Below are 17,836 nucleotides of genomic sequence, written 5' to 3'. Positions count from 1 at the left end.
GAAATAAGTCTATCAAATTATATAACTCGATTGTGATTTAGCAACGGGATAAATTGAATTTTAATAAAAAAATATGCACTCAAATCTAATTTGAATATTTAAATAATAAAAAAAAACTCTCACCAATGTGGGATCATTTTCCTGACATAAATCTTAGACTCAAATTTAAATAAGCTTAAATTATATTTAACATATTTAAATAAAAGAAAACATGTTGGAATTTAACTTGAAGATCAGATTTGGATTTTACTTAATATAGGAAATTTGCACTCAAAACATGTTGGATTTTACTTGACTCAAATTCAAATAAATACATGTTTCCATCAACCGACGACGAGTTGTTTTGGACGTCAGGTCTTTGTTAAAGAGTCTGTTTTCGTGTTTGACGCCTTTCGGCGAACACGTGGCTGTGCTTATCTCCTCTTGGTAGTCGATGATCAGCTCCGGGAGTTCATTACGGTGGGGGACCTGTAACTGCAGCCTCAAATGGGACGTATATTTGGACTTAATGTCAGCTACAGCTACAGTTTTGTTTTTGTTTTTCGAAAAAAGGAATGCATTAGCACTTAAGAAAGAGTGTTGCGGCTGCTAGGCAAGGCTGTCGCATCAGCCTTCCCAAAATAAAGATGATTGTGAGCAGAAGTGTTAAGTTGTGCGGGGGATGAAGATGAACTCGACAACCTTCAGCCTCATAGAAAGAGTAGCATTATTAAAGACTGCAGAATCCATATCTTGCTTAAGCCCTCCTGCGCTGTAAAAAATTTAGGGTTTCAAGTTGCTATTCCTTCCGCTATTACAGTATTGTGTGCTTTGATTGCAGCACAGTCAATAGCTCTGACCGATCTGTTGGTAGGTGACTATCAACCTAAGAGTATTCCAGATATTAAACATATATATATTATTAAAAAATTCTAGAAATAAAAGATTCTTTTTGACAAAAGTTAAAAAAAAAAAAACTTCTTTCCAAAATCTATCCAATTATGCTTAAATGAATAGGCAAAAACAACATGTTGGAGGATTTTCTTAATATATATTAGAAGAAAATTATTGGAATTCATATCTATGATGGGACCTCCAAATATTAAAGACTGCTTATGGAATGTTCCGAACCCCACATCCATGATGGGACGGTCTCGTGCCACAATCTATTTCATGGATAGCTTTTCAATCAGTCGGCCGATGAGTCTGTCCTCGTGTTTCAAGCCTTCCGGCGAACATGTGGCTGTGCTTATTCCCTTCTCTGTGGTGGATGATCAGCTCCACGACTTCAATACGGGAAGTCATCTGGAACTGCAGCCTCACATGAGACGCATTAGCACCTAAGAAAGTGAGTTACAGCTGCTAGGCAGGGCTGTTGCAACAGCGTTCCAAAAGGAAGAGTACCTCGTGAGTTCTCCCCAAACAAATGCAAGATGGTGATTGTTAGGGATGAAGCTGAACTTAACAACCTTCAGCTTCGCACAAAGGATAGCAATGTAAAAGACAATGCCATCTAGGAATCAGGGAGTGTATATATTGCTGTTTACGTCGGTGACGATGACGATGTTAGCAGAAGCATATTTAGGACTTTAAGAATTGCTAATCCTTCCATTATTACAGCATCTTGTGCTTTAATTGTATACAATCAATTTCTCTCATCTATCGGCACTCTTTTGTTTTCAAACAAAAATATCATTCGGTATTGAAAATAAGAATAAACATATTATAAGAGTTTCAAGACATGTTGTATTTAAAAGAAGAGGACATGTGAGGATGGGGGAGCAAGAAAATAATAAAAACAGAATATTATGATATAATTAAAAGAGAAATTTTTTAATAAAAAATAAAATAATATTAAACAAAAGGTATGATTAAAAAACACTCATAAAATATTTCTATGTGCACATATCTTTGTTTCATGAACCATAGTCATATTTATACTACCTAATGATAACTATTTTATTAGGATCACTTTCAGCTTGATAGAAACATATCAAAAAGGATGTTGAATGTATGCTTGACTTAGAATAAGAGTGCAATTAAGGAAGAAAACAACAGTAATGAAGAGCAACAAGAAAGTGCACATAGTGGTTCGGTCGTCGTAACCTATGTCCACTCCCAATTCCTTCTCCGTTAAGGTCATCATCATCCACTAATGGTCTTCCTTCAATGGGTGAAGACCAACCACCCTCTTATAACTCTTTCTCCTTTATACAGGTTTAGGAGACAATATTTTTCAAACCTCACACCTCTCTTAGATTGATAACAAAACTAAAGAAGGAAGAGGAGGACACTTGGCACTTTTTACAACACTTTCACACCCCAAAACGTCAAGACTTTTGTTCACACTTTAGTGCTCTTTCTATTAGGATTAATATGACACTAAGAGTAGAGTGGGGGGGAGGGGTGGTGGGGGGTGGGGACGTAAAAACATCAATTTGAAAAACTAGTTCGATGAAAACCAATATCAGAAATATGTTTAAACTTGAAAGCATTTGTAAGTGTAGTAAATAAGTAAGCAAGTAAATTAGTTAGCAATTATAAATAAAAAGCATAAAAAAAATTATAAACTAATTTATAGTGGTTCAGTCGTCATGACCTACGTTTTCTCTCGATTCCTCTTCCGTCGAGGCTACCGGCATCCACTAATGGTCTTTCTTTAATGAACGAAGACTAACTACCCTCTTACAACTCTTTCTCCTTTTTATGGGTTTAGGAGACAACCTTTACAAGCCTGACATCTTTCTTGAATGCTCACAATATTAGAAAGGGAGGAGGACACTTAGCACTTTTATAACATTTTCACACCTTAGAAATCTTTCCCCTTTCTATTTAATTCTTACTACTCCATGCAGGAATAGCTAAGGTATTTATAGACCCCAAATGACTTCAAAAATAAAGTAAAAAAAGTCTCATCCTAGGTTTCCTAGATCCTGACATATAATCGCCTGTGATGGGCAGTACCACTGCCTGCAACACTAATATTGGGCGGTACCACTATTTAGTCTGGCGATACTACCACTTGACATAGTTTGGGAGACTGTATCTGGGCGGTACCATCGTTTGACACAATCTTGAAGATTGTGTTTGGGCGATACTACAACTAGTCTAGTGGTACCATCGCTAGACTTTGCTACAAGACACTTAATGAGCCTTTCTCTTGGCCGAAAATAGCTCTTATTCAAGCCCAATTAGCCTCTAATCAAGTTGGCATGGTTATACCTAAAACTAACTCAATTAGACCTTTAGATTACTTCGATCTAGATAAATTATTACAAGTAAGAATATTAAGTTGTCCAGCATATCATTGGTTCATCTAACGCTTCGTTCAAACTTTCGGCACATCATCCTATCTTGTGACGTATTGCCTAATCAGCATGTTGACCTCGTAATACTTGATTTCTTTGGTGCAATATCCGATCCTTCTAGCCCAATGCCCGAACTCATGGCACGAAGCCTCCTATCGACATGTCGACCTTCCTTTAGTCCGACATCTAATCTTATGACATATTACATTCCGACCCAACTTGATTCTTCCTGCTTTAATCAAATTGTCTCTCCATGATTGAAGCTAGTCCTGCATCAATCAAAACACACATTAGATTATAACTTTATCAATTAGTTTCATCATAAAAATTCATGATTCAACACTTTAATAATGCAGAAAGGAGTGGGGTATTTATAGGCCCCAATGGCTTTAAAAATAGAGCCAAACAGTGTCTCATCTCGGATTTCCGAGGTACTAGCGGTACCACCGTCATTATTGGGTGGTACCACCACCTGTAGACTAACACTGGATGGTACCACCACCCAGTCTAGGCGGTACCACCACCCAGTCTAGGTGGTATGACTGCTTGACAAAGCGTCGAAGACCGAGCTCAAGCGGTACCACCACTTGATAGGGTGATACCACCGCCTGGCAGCATTAACTATCGATAGTACCATCGCCCAGACCACCTGAGAGGCTGAGTTTCAAGCAGTACCACCACCCAGTTTAGGTGGTACCACTGCTCAGTTTGGGTGGTGCCACCACTTGACATGGTTCCAAATGGCTGAATGGGCTATCCAACCAGCCCAATTCAGCCTTGTTAAGGGCCCATTTAGCCCCTATTTGAGTTAGTAGGATTTCTCCCAAAACTAACTCAATTTTAAGTTATAACTATGATATTTAAGGCTAAAATAATTAAAATATAAGCAATCTAATTTGTCTAGCACGTCAATTGTTCAGCTGAACTTCGGTGAATTTTCGACGAACTCCTAGTGAACTTCCAGTGAGCGTTCACTACATCGTATGATCCTTTGGTGTATCTCCCAATTCATTTGGCCCGATGCCTAATCATTCACTTTGGCCCAACTTTGATTCTTCTTTAATCATTTTGCCTTTCTTACGATCGTAGTTTGTCCTGCATCACTTATCTCAACACATGAATTAGATCATTAATTCACCAATTGATTTCATCATCAAAATATGAGATTCAATATATTTCACCTTATCGTCTCACCCATGATTAAGTTAGATGTAGGAACTATCATCATCATACTAACTTTTTAGATTATAGACCACTTAGATAGAACTATTTGGAACATAGTCAGAACCATTCAAAATATGACAACTACTGAGATAACTACTTATAAATCAATTCTCAACACTCTCCCTCGATTTATAAGAACATACACTAATTTGAGACATAAAATAAATATGCTTATGAAATATAAGTGATGGTGAGAATATCTGCAACTTGTTCATCTGTGCTACAATACTTCACTATTATGAATACTTGCTACAAAATCCCGGATGAAATGATAATCTCTATATTCTTCATTCTTCCATGAAAAGTTATATTCTTCGTTATTGTAATTGTGGCTTTGTTGTTATAAAATATTTTAATTGCATCCTTTTATTCTTAATGAAGTTCTCCAAGAAGTCTTCTAAGCCATATTGCTTAATAAGTTGCTGATGTTGCAGCTACAGCTTCCGATTATGATAGTGTAGTTGTTACTTGCTTCTTTGAACTCTAAGATATGGCTTATGATTTGAGGTTAAAAATATTACCTAAAGTACTCTGTTTTTCATCCAAAGCTCCTACCTAATCATTATCAATGAAACCAAATAATTTACATTTAAAATTATGATAATACCAAATGCCATAATCTATAATTTTAGCAATATAACGTAGAATTTTTTAATAGCTCTGAGGTGATGTTAGAATTTTTTAATAGCTCTGAAGTAATGTTTGCTTAGATTATGCATAAACCTAGATACTATATCAATAGAAAAGGTAATATTTTGTTGAGTATGAGTTAGATAAATCAAACATCCAACCAAACTTTTGTAATATCTTACATTTATTAAATATGTACCATCTTTAAGTTCTAATTTCTCATTTATATTCATGGGTGTTATTGTAGCTTTCAATTAATCAAGTTAGACTTTTTGAATAGAACCATTGCATATTTTCTTTATGAAATAAACAAATTTATTTGATCCTCGCTTCACTTTCAACCTATGAAAATAGTGCAATAAACCTAAATTTGACATTTCAAATTTATTTATCTGATAAGATCCTAAAGTCTTATCATCGCTCTGATACCAAATGATAAGACCCTAAAGTCTTATCATCGAAGAAAGGGGAGAAATGGGGATGATAATGATCGCTTCGAGAGGATCGGCCTCCTTGATCGCTTCGAGGGGATCGACCCTCCTTGATCACTTTGAGGGGATCGGCCCTCCTTGATCACTTCGAGGGGATCGGCCTCCTAGGGTTTGTCAAAAGACATAATAGTATTTTTCATAGATTACTAAAAAGAAGCAGTTACATCCCTATTTATATAGTTCCACCTAGAGTCCATCATGACTTGAACTCTAATAATAAATAAATATTAGATAAACCTCTACTTGACTCTAACTGAACCAAATCGACTCAATAAACAAATGGACTAAACATACTCAATAAACATTATTCAAAAGCTCAGAAAAAGGGTCCTAACAGTTCCTCCCTCTTCAAATCAGCCTTGTCCTCAAGGCTGAGCAGCATCAATCTCGGGGAGCTTCTCTTTCAGCACTTTAGCCAAAGATTATCTACAACGTATCACAACCCGTTGATCAAGTAAGTATGGTCTCCACTTTTTGACAGTGTAAGCAATAAGTCGATCTTTCAGTGTAGTAATCGCTACAAGAAATTTCTGGCCTTTGCTATCATAAGTTAAAATTCGTCCATCAGCTTCGAATATATCACAGCCTTCAATGTGGTGGGCTAATTGGGCTGCAACTTTCCTATTCATAAAATTATTAGTGCTATCTGTATCAATCCAAATAGTGACAGGTTGATGCTTCAAAGTTCCTCCGATTTTCATAGTTTGTGGGTTAGTGTAGCCAGCCAATGCATGCACTATATGTGCGATGACTTCAATATCTTCATCAGTTTTCATACCTTTATGATCGGAGTCCAACTCTTTTACTTCTGGTTCCTCTCTAGTTGGCTCAATCATCAGAAGTTGCCCTTGTTTACATCGGTGCTCCATACTCCACTTTTCATCATAGTACAAACCCTTTGTTGATCTTTCCTTAAGTTTTTCTTGGGTTAGTCTTTGGGTGTCAAGGCTTTGGTTGGGAATAGATAGGGCTGGTGGCTTACTGATCATCTGGTTATTGTCACTTCTGTTTCCATAATTTTCCCTATTGATTTTTTTCTCATGTAGATGTGCGAATGAGATGGCAGCTATCATAGTGCGAGGTTGACGAGTCTTAACTTCACACTGGATCACTGGAATAAGACCTTCAATAAATGTATCCAGAAGTTGTCGTTCTGACCAATCTCTAGCTTGATTTGATAATATTTCAAACCTACTCTGATATTCCAACACTGTAGAAGTCTGACAAATTTTTGAGAGCTGTCCATCCACCTTCATGTATGAGTAGATTGTGTCACAATCTTGGGGCCCTTTTCTAGTATTTCCAGATCTGTGCAATATAGAACTTGAGCTCCCACCTTGTTGAAATTTACTAAGGCTCCCCAATAAGTCCTTTTTTAAATCATTAAGTACTTCTTGTAACCGGTTCTCAATTCTAATTTCCAATGCTTCCATTTGTGCTTTCACTGAGTTATCGGTGGCCATTTCGTAAGACTGCAAATATGTAATCTCAACTCTTATTTTTGGTGTTGGTCAAGGGCATCAATCACTGCCCTATTCGGTGCTGCTGTTGTGATGCAGTCGGTGGCAACACTATGGGAATGAAGGGTTACTGCGAGGATGCGGGGATGTAGCTGCGGTCGCCGCGTTGTCACGGACAAACTTCTAAACAGGGTGTTTGATGTAATGCTTGGGCATGTCCGTGTCTTTTGTTATGTTCATGCTTTGTACAGCATGTAGAGGGACGGCCGAAGGCTTATAAGTCCCATTTTAGTTGGGTCGGTGGCCGCTTTAGGCTTGTAAATAAAGGTTGTGTCATGTGGACACGTAGGAGAGATTATTCGGTCTGTAATGGACCATTTTACCCTTTGTTGTGCAACTGTTCAGAGCTTGTAAAGTCTGTTTGTAATTTGCATTGTCTATGAAGTGTTTTTCGGACATGTTTGCTTGTGGATCCCGAGTGAGGCGTTTTCTCTGTCTTGTTCTCTCTTTTGTGAGTCCTAAGGGACTAGGGGAGGCTTCGGGGAGGCTGACCTTTGCGGACGGACACGCAAGGGTGCCGCACGACTTAGGCAAAACCAGCTAAGTCCGTGTCATATGGTATCAGAGCGGGACAAGCACTCATAAAAACACTTAGCATGCAAACGTGGGGGACCTAGCGGGGCTGCGTTGAGGGCAGTCAGCACACGCGCGACTGTTTGGGGGAAAACGGGCATGGAGATGTAGGGAAAAGGAGTCGCTCAGAGGAGCGGGCATCTGAGATTGGCATTCAGAGGAATGGCCAACCCTTCGCGCAAGAGGCACCACGAGAACAGACAAGCTTGGAAGAATTTGAAGCGCACAAAGGTTGGGGTGGCTGAGTTTGAGCTACAGCTCAACGTTGACAACCATACCTGATGGTGCTCAAGGCAAGCGGGGCGCTTGGCAAAAGGATGAGACCATGCAAGGTGGAATGAGTTGTTCAACGACCAAAAGAGTTATGCAAAGCTCACAGAGGTGAGGGGAATTGCTAGCTCGAAGAATTTGGTGCTCATGCATGGGCGTGTATGCGGACGATGGAATGTTCGTGGCCATCCCAAGGCGACCGAAACTCGGCGCCATGGAGCATTGAAACTTTCTCTTCGGCATGTGAAGGATACGTCCGTAGGAGGCTGAAAGGGTGCAACGAGTTCAGCATGTTGCTAGGCCTTGAGGGGTGCAGCGGGGGCTGTATTGACGTGGAGTCGCAATCTAGCAAGTGTGTTTGCAGGAGGCAGAACAATGCACAGTTTGTTCAGCAGATCGGGGTAGTCCAAGGGGATGGTGGTCTCCGAAACGAAGAGAAATGTTGCTCCAATGGGACAGTTATCCAGGAGGGATAAGTCCCGGCTCTCCAGAGGGAGAATCATGTGGGGCGGACCTCACAAGTTGAGGAGGAGTATCTCAACAACCAACAACCCCACGAAGCTCGACGGACTGAGCAAGCGGCGAGGAGTCGTCACATGATCTCGCTTGAGAGAATGCATTGGTGGATGCATTGCGAGATCAAGTGGGGGAGTGACCCAAAGCAACACAAATGAAGGCACACTTGGAGTCGATATGGAGATCGGACTCAAGGGAGGGCTGACCCGTGGAATGGTAGGCGCGAGGGCCACCATCAACTCAATGCAAAAACGAGGAGCGGAGCAACTTGGGTGTAACTTGGCGAAGTACCCAAGCCGCATGAAGGGAGCCAGCATAGAAGATGGAACATGGAGCAGAGGCTTAGTGCTTTCCTTGGACAGAGGTCAAGGACATGAACTCTTGTAGAGGCAAGAGCAGGATCATGTTGTTCCATGGGTCATTCATTCTAATGGAGCGGACTCATCTTGCATGGTGCCAAAGACGGAGGGAGCTTCGGGGCACATGCACTTCATCTCGGAGGAGCATTTGGTGGAAGAACTAAGGCGACTCAGTTTGCGGAGGCGAAGTTGAGTTCAGAAGGCCTTAGCACGGGGCAAGAGGACGCAGAGGCGGGTACTCTTGAAGAATATGCCACAGTGTTGTCATTCAAGTTGTTGTGAAGGAGGCGGTACGCAGCGAAGATTGTGCTGGTAGGGGCAGAGGCCCAGGATCCAGACAATGGTGCACTGATTGCAGCGAAGTCGGGGGACTTCGGGAGCTACTAGGCGACGGACTGTCCTAGAGCGGTGCTTCATCTAGGTGTGACCCAAGAGTGGGTGGATGAAGGTCGATTGCCAAAGGAGCGAACAAAATCGAAGGTGGAGGAGACCCTGCGATGTATTGGCAGAGGCCACACATGGAGGGTTCACAATTCGAGTTTATTTCACAAGGATCTGAATGCAATGGAGATGTCACCAGTAGGCGACATGGTGCAGCGGATCATGGTGGAACAGTTCGTGGCAATGCGATACACACGACTGTGCCCCATGAGGGACAAGATCATACGGAGGTATGATCGGGAGCTACTGGGAGCTCCACTTCGGTGAACAACACGACGGCAAGAAGGGCTATGGATTCAAGGAGTGAAGGCCATGGTACCGCAGAGGCGGGTCTTCCGGGCGTGCATCGAATTTTGCATCGGATGAAAGCCTTGGTCATCAGCATATGGGGGCTGTGTTCCACCAAGGGAAAAGTTCGAATGCAAGTACCAGTGAGTCCCAAGAGAGGGACTTGATCATACAGCAGTATGATTGAATCAGCTGGAGAGTTAGACTGCTCCAGAGCTCACATTCGCTTAAGGGAGCCCGACAAGTCAGAGGACAAGATCGAGTAAGCGAACGTTGCTACCAAGGAAGCTAAGGAGAGCAGAATCGGTGCAAACCCTACAACGTGATGGCAGTGGCCATGCATGGGAGTTGCAGTCTGTCTTTCCATCGACCAAAGGGAGCTGTTGGGAGAACACAGAGATGTTGAAGCAGGGGGTCGAAAGGGGCGAGGAAGCGACGACGAGTCCAGAGGGACTTAGCTACCCAAAATCCAACATCAGTTAGAATGGAGGTGGACTCAGAGGAGTGCCACAGAGGCATGTCTACTGATTGTGAAGAAAAGGGATGCAGATGCGAGTCGACGGATAGTAGTGCCATGGGCATGGCAGCGCCATGGTACCGCAGAGGCGGGACTTCCGTGAAAGGCATTGATCCCTTGCTCTCACGGAGGGAGAGCGCTTGGTCGTGAAAGGGGCCGAGGAGGTGGAGCATGCAGAGGCAATCTCCAAGTACCGAGACAAGGCTGAAGGGCAAAGGCCAAGAAACTTCGTAAGACCGGTGTCAACAAGTTTCTCATCAAGATAGCCGTAAGTGAAGGACTTCGGGTCATGCAAGAGTGCACGACCAAGGAACAAAGCAGGCAGTACGCGGTGCTGTACCTTTGCTACTCAGTGGAGTAGGCGGCAGGGTTGATGGAGAAGACGGTACAATCCCAGAGGCGACCTCATCTATCAGAGAATTACTCCAAGTTGGGGTGAAAACTTCCCGCATTCCAGAAATTCGATGGCATTGAGAAGGTGAATCACAGTAGCTAACTCAACGCAAGGAGTGCAAACACTTCAAGTGCTTTAGAAGTGTGAGCAAAGAGCAGGCGAAGTCCAGTAACCAGCTTGATGCATGAAGTACAACCTCGAGGAGGCGGGCGAAGTCAAGTAACCTTTGCCTTCTCAACTCTTAAGAGAATGGGCGAAACCGAGTACCCCAATTCTCTTATCTATCCAGCAGAGGAGCTCTGCACAAGTTCAAAGACCCTTTGAAGATAATGGAAGACAATAGTTGTCAAATCCTCACCAACGGTGATCAGTGCTACTGAGAGTAGATTGTCCGCTTCATTTCCTAACGAAATGTCAATCGAAAGCGGAAGTGATGCGAACCTACTTGGATGTGACAACTAACTGAAAGAAGAGTCAATGAGCAGATTTTGTGGAGGAAGGACCCAAAACTTCAGAAGTTTGCGAGACGATGCTCGTTAAAGCTCCAACAAGCATCCACCCAGTTCAAGCAGTATGAGAATCTCTGAGAGACTGGCGCAGTAAGGATGGTCTTTTCCTTCATCTAGCGGATCCGCAGGAATCAACAAGGATTAAAAGAGAGAACAAGATAGAGAAAACGCCTCACTCGGGATCCACAAGCAAACAACTCCGAAAAACACTTTATAGACAATGCAAATTACAAACAGACTTTACAAGCTCTAAACAATTGCACAACAAAGGGTAAAATGGTCCATTATAGATCGAAAATCTCTCACACATGTCCACATGACATAACCTTTATTTACAAGCCTAAAACGGCCACCAACCCAACTAAAATGGGACTATTAAGCCTTCGGCCGTCCCTCTATATGCTGTACAAAATAAAACATGAACATACCAAAAGATACGGACATACATAAGTATTACATCAAACATTCTGTTTAGAAGTTTGTCCGTGACATGAGCAATAATAATCTCATCCAATGAGAATGGTTTACGAAGGCTGATATGATTAGTAGAGAAAATACTTTGGACGTTAGGACAAGTCTACCATTAGAGAGGACAGACGTGTTAATAGCAGTCCAAAGGTTGGTGTTCCAAGAAGCAAAAGAAGAGAGAATCTGTGTTTGACTTCATTCAAGTCATGGTTAATGATCCGGTGAATGGAGTTCCTCTCCTCCTTGAGGTTGAATGTTTTATGGAGGACAGAATTCCTCATCTCCTCGAGGTTGAATATTTTATGAAAAATTTAGAGTTGAGTAACGAAGTTGTAAGGATTATGCCCTTATTACATAGTAAAGTGAGTTTAGACCCTTCCTGAGAGAGGGAAAGAGAGGTATCCTTGGCTTCAAGAGTAGTGATCTCTTGGGAGTTAGATTTTATAAGGTTTTCCGCTTGTTTTAATAATGATGTCAGCTATAGTTGCTCCACGATTATTTTGATACATGACAAAAACTTTTAATCTGACAACATCAAAATATTATGGTTTGGCGACTAAAAAATAGAGTCATAATAGTTTTTTGATGTCACTGCTAAAATACTTCCATTCTTTGATCATAAATTTCAAAATTTTTAAATCATTTTGGTATATATTAAATTATATCATAGTTGCTGATATTTGATGGTGGAATTGAGAATGAAAAGGATTGAGAATGTGCCGGTCTTCCTTCTTGACAATACTTCCCAACGATTCGTGATCATAAAAATTGGACTATTCCATTTAGCTTCGTGACACATTTGATCTGATTTATTTTGCAAAAAGAACAATATGGCTTTATACATCAAATAATAAGAATAATAGTGAAATATAAGTGTATCCGATTAGGAAAACAACATAACTTATATGAATAAATATAAAATTTTTAATCCGACAACACATGTTCTGATCAAATTATTATGGTTTGGCAACTAAAAAAATAGAGTCATAACATGTCATGTTTTCGATGTCACCGCTAAAATATTTCCGGTCATCAAAACAATGTCTTCGATACGTATAGATATGCTACTGCCAAGTTGGATTGAATAAATGGTGACAACAAAGTCCAAATTTTCTGTGAGACAAGGTAAAATACAATTATCAGGTCAAAACATACAAATTCAACTACTTAAGGAAATTAACATGTTACCGGGGGACATATAATCGATAGTAGATCATGATAAAAGATCATAGAGATATATGAAAATCTAATATTTAAGAATAAATCATATATTTGAGTAACTGATTTAATTACATGATTTGAATGCATGTTCTTCTTCACTGGTGAAGCCTTCTCTTTCTTGCCGTTCGACGAGCAGTTCCTCATCTCCGAGTATTCTCCTCTCGGCGAAGTGCTCTCCTTCTTTCTTCAGTATCTCTTCTCTACCACCATCGATCCTCCTCATCGGCAAAGCGCCTGCCCGTTCTTCCTCATTGGCGAAGCGCTCTCTATCCCGAATTGCTCGCTGTCCGATGATAGCAATCCCTCCTCTCTTGGCTGTTGGTTTTCTCTCGGTGGTCCATCTACTCGAACAAGACTTCCCTTCTTCGTTGTCTGGCGACTGCAATCGTCTTCTCTCAGCAACTATCCTCACAAATCTATAGCTGTCAACACAGTGTTCCCTGATTTGATCAATTCTTCAGCGAACTACCACCTCCGGTGACGTTGATCAGATCAACGTTTCCCTTTCTTCCTCAGTGACCGCTACCGCTCTTTGCCCTGCATCGAGTGTCGCGTTGGCTGCCTCGCAGCATCCACTGCACCCTCCTCCTCCCAACTCTTTGCTTTAGGCATTGTCACATCTCTTCCTTTTCTAACAATTGTTGCTGTAACACCCTTTGTTAGAGCTAGCCCCAGGATATTTACCAAAGGATAATTTTGGCAACACAACAAGATAATAAAGCGGAAAGAATAAAGCGACAAGAACAAACAAAACACCAGAACACCAGATATACGTGGTTCGGTCTTTGATTTTGACCTACATCCACGGAAGAAAGAGGAGCAAATTACTACTATAAAAGAGGGACACTTACAAATGCCTTAGGAAATGTTCCTAGGCCATAAAACACCTTCAGCTTCCTAAACAAGAAGACTTCAAACCATAAGCAGGTTTTCTTGTGATGCCTGCTGTACTTCTTGTGGTGTCTGTGGTACTTCTCGTGGTGTGTCTAACATCAAAGCTCAGGCCCTTATTTATAGTTCCAAGACGAGACAACAAGTCTGATTTTCCCGATGTGGGACTATGGGACTTGCCAAACTAACAAATCTCCACCTTGGCATGTCCCAACAAAACTTGCTCCACCTTCTTCACAAAAGCCCCAACGGGCAATCACCAACAATGAACACCAACCAAGTCCAAGCACTGCTTGAACTTGTAAACCGGAAGAGGCTTCATAAGCATATCAACTGGATTGTCCTTCGTATGAATTTTCTGAACAAGGACTTTTCCCTCAGCAATCAACCACTTAGCGGAATTATCACAAGAAACTGCATCTGAATAGGAAGTAGGCTCACCAACTTCACTTGTTTCTTCTGCAACAGACAAAGCATATGCAACCAAATTTGCATATCTTTGTGGTGGTCGAATATTTCTCATATGACGTATATGCCATAATTTGGTGATGTCAGAATCAGACAATGATGATGACGAAACTGCAACTGAACCTGTGACAGTAGTTCCCTGCAGAATATACAAGCTACCAGACCTACAAGCTTTCATAACAATAAGAGCACTTCTAGAAACTTTCATAACTCCACCTTCAGCTGTGTATTTACACCCAAGGGCCTCTAGGGTGCCTAAAGAGATGAGATTCTTTTTCAAATCAGGAACATGTCTAACATTAGTGAGCGTCCTCACAATACCATCATGCATTTTAATTCGGATTGTTCCTCTACCAACAACATCACATGCGGCATTATTGCCCATCAAAACAATTCCACCATTACAAGATTCATATGTGGAAAACAAATCCCTATTGGGACACATGTGATAAGAACAACCTGAATCTAAAATCCATTCATTTTTAGACTTTGTCCTGTCATCAGTAGCAAAGAAAATATTTCCAAAATTCTCATCAGAAGCTACACTAGCTTCAGCGGATTCAATAGTTTTCTCAACAAATTTTTCCTTTTGCTTTAATTTATTTTTTAATTTAAAGCAATCAGATTTAATGTGCCCCATTTTATGACAATATCTGCATTCCAAATTTCTATGTCTGGATTTAGATCTAGATTTAGATCTACTACTGTCAAATTCTCTTTTATCCATTCTCCCCCTAACAACCAGACCCTCAGCCTGATTCTCTCTACTTTCCCCAGTGATATTCTTGTCTATCTGCTCCTTAGATTTCAGTGCAGATTTAATTTCTTGATACGAAACTGTTTCTTTTCCATAAATCAAAGTATCACGGAAATGCTTAAAAGATTGGGGAAGAGAACACAAGAGCAACAAAGCCTTATCCTCATCATCAATTTTTGCATCTATATTCTCTAAATCCATAACCAAAGAATCAAACTTATCAAGATGCGAGAGTATAGATGTACCTTCAACCATCCGAAGCATATACAAACTCTGCTTCAAGTAGAGACGATTCTCCACTGTCCTCTTCATGTACAAGGCTTTAAGTTTGTCCCACATGCTCTTAGCCGTAGTCTCCGTAGCTACCTCCCGTAAAACCTCATCAGAGAGATTTAGAATGATGCTGGATCGGGCCTTCTTATCCATACCCGCAAGATCTTCTTTTGACGTACCATCTGGAATGTTCTCAGCACCCTGAAGTGCCAAATCAACTCCGTCTTGAACCAGAATGGCCTCCATCTTGAGTTGCCACATGCCGAAGTTGACATTTCTATCGAATTTCTCGACAACGATCTTTGATATTGTCATTGTTGCCAAAAGATCCCAGAACCAGGCTCTGATACCAGTTTGTTAGAGCTAGCCCCAGGATATTTACCAAAGGATAATTTTGGCAACACAACAAGATAATAAAGCGGAAAGAATAAAGCGACAAGAACAAACAAAACACCAGAACACCAGATATACGTGGTTCGGTCTTTGATTTTGACCTACATCCACGGAAGAAAGAGGAGCAAATTACTACTATAAAAGAGGGACACTTACAAATGCCTTAGGAAATGTTCCTAGGCCATAAAACACCTTCAGCTTCCTAAACAAGAAGACTTCAAACCATAAGCAGGTTTTCTTGTGATGCCTGCTGTACTTCTTGTGGTGTCTGTGGTACTTCTCGTGGTGTGTCTAACATCAAAGCTCAGGCCCTTATTTATAGTTCCAAGACGAGACAACAAGTCTGATTTTCCCGATGTGGGACTATGGGACTTGCCAAACTAACATCCTTGATTAGTCGCACATTGGAAGTGGACAACATTGAGATTGACTTATAAAGGTCTGATGACGATATTATTATTAACTTTAGTTTAAACATTTTGATCAATGGTTTATATCAAACGAAATTGATAGGTCAACTAACCCATTAAACCCGCGTCATGACAGTTGCTATTGCCACTCCAAAATCAAGAAAATCCAGAGCATCCGCCTGCCATCTTCCTCAAAATAGATTTAAGCATGCCCATCACTATTAATTTGAATATATGATTGAGTATATAAAAATCTCTCTCTCATCTAAATACTCGTCTTCTCATGAATAAAATTAATTCTCTTTCATAATATATTTCTCAATTCAACAATTAGCTCTCAATCCAAGAAGCTGGATTGAATCGACCAAATTCATAGTTTGCAAGATGTCAGTAGGATCCGCAGCTCTCTTTTATCCTTGTATCACACTCCTGCAATAGACGAGAAAGGGGAGATTTTTCACACTCAAGGGAATAATTGGTAAAACTGATGAAGGAGAAAATACAATCACAAAGGTGTTTTATCTTCAAAATAAAAATAAAATATAAAATATCACTCAACAAGAGGAGGTAGTGAATGCTACCCAAAACGTGTTCTAACAATTTATACCACTCTCGATGCCATTTGTAAAAACATGATTCATAATAAAACTCTGGGTCATAATATGACTATTAACAAATAATTTTTACAATAAAAATCTAAGACAAAAGTTACAAATCTCTTCTTTCCTAATGAATAAAATAAAACATTAAAATCCTTCCCAAAGAGTTGAGATCCTAAAGTAATGACAATTCAAGAAGCCAAGGATTTAAACAACTTTCCCCTCGAAGAACTTATTGGATCTTAGATGGCTTATAAAATGATTTACAATACTCATAAAGAGCTTGAGAACAACCTTCCAAAGAACAGGAAGGATATTACACTAAGAACTCATGAAGACCATTCGAAAGAAAATTCAAATGATGAGTGATACTCAAGACCCAATTTTGGTTGGATATAGGTACCTTGCAGATCGTGATATCATAAGTTGTGAAGCTGAGGCAATTCGGGAGGTTTTGATGGCTGCATCAGTGGATGTTCAAAAGATTTATAGTTAATTTGATTATATGTGTATTGTTTATATGATACACTACAAACATGATATTTTCTGGATGAGGACTCTTGTGAATTGCATCATCAAAAGGGATGTGGATTTATGTAAATCTAATAGTGTGGACTCACACCCATGTATAAAGAATATCCTAATGAGCCACAAAAAAGAAATTAAAAAAATTCTAGTACCCTTAATTTCATCTTATTCATTTTTGAATTTAACTAACAAATCGATCATCCCTCTTTGGGAGTATTCTATCTAAAGTTGTTTTGGCTTCGGAATCTTGATGATTAAGGTTTCATTTTGTGTAATTCTGCTTATTAATATTTGTATTGTCAGAAGGTTGATTCTGTGATGAATGGGGACAGTTGGCATAGGTTGTGAAAATTATCAATATTACCGAAGGTTAGTATATTTTTTTAGAGAGAAGTGTGGCCCTCTCAATTGGTCATTTTTTTGTGCTCTGATATGCACAACTCCTTTTGTAATTTTATGGTTTAGCTAATATAATTTTTCTTCTTGAAGAAAAAAAAATCAATCATCCTAATTTATCCAAAATGTAGCTTGAATATATATGTTTCTGAATTGTAATCATCCCAAACTTAACTAAGAAGTATCTTGATATCTGATGTAGGCATCTACAAAACCCAACCTTACCATCCCTACACTCTATTTAGCATAGCAGCTTCAAGAGCCTTTCTTAAGTTGTCAAGACTGAAAAGAGTGAAAATTGCAAATAGCTAATATAATTTTGTAACACATGCCAGCAACTTGCAAATTGCTTTGAACTACTGTTAAGCAAGGATTTCTGTTTTCCATAGATAATACTGGCTTGAGCTTCCCAG

Source organism: Musa acuminata, chromosome BXJ1-7 (assembly GCF_036884655.1).
Source record: "Musa acuminata AAA Group cultivar baxijiao chromosome BXJ1-7, Cavendish_Baxijiao_AAA, whole genome shotgun sequence".
In the NCBI taxonomy this organism is placed as follows: domain Eukaryota; kingdom Viridiplantae; phylum Streptophyta; class Magnoliopsida; order Zingiberales; family Musaceae; genus Musa; species Musa acuminata.
Note: the sequence above shows the minus strand (reverse complement) of the source record.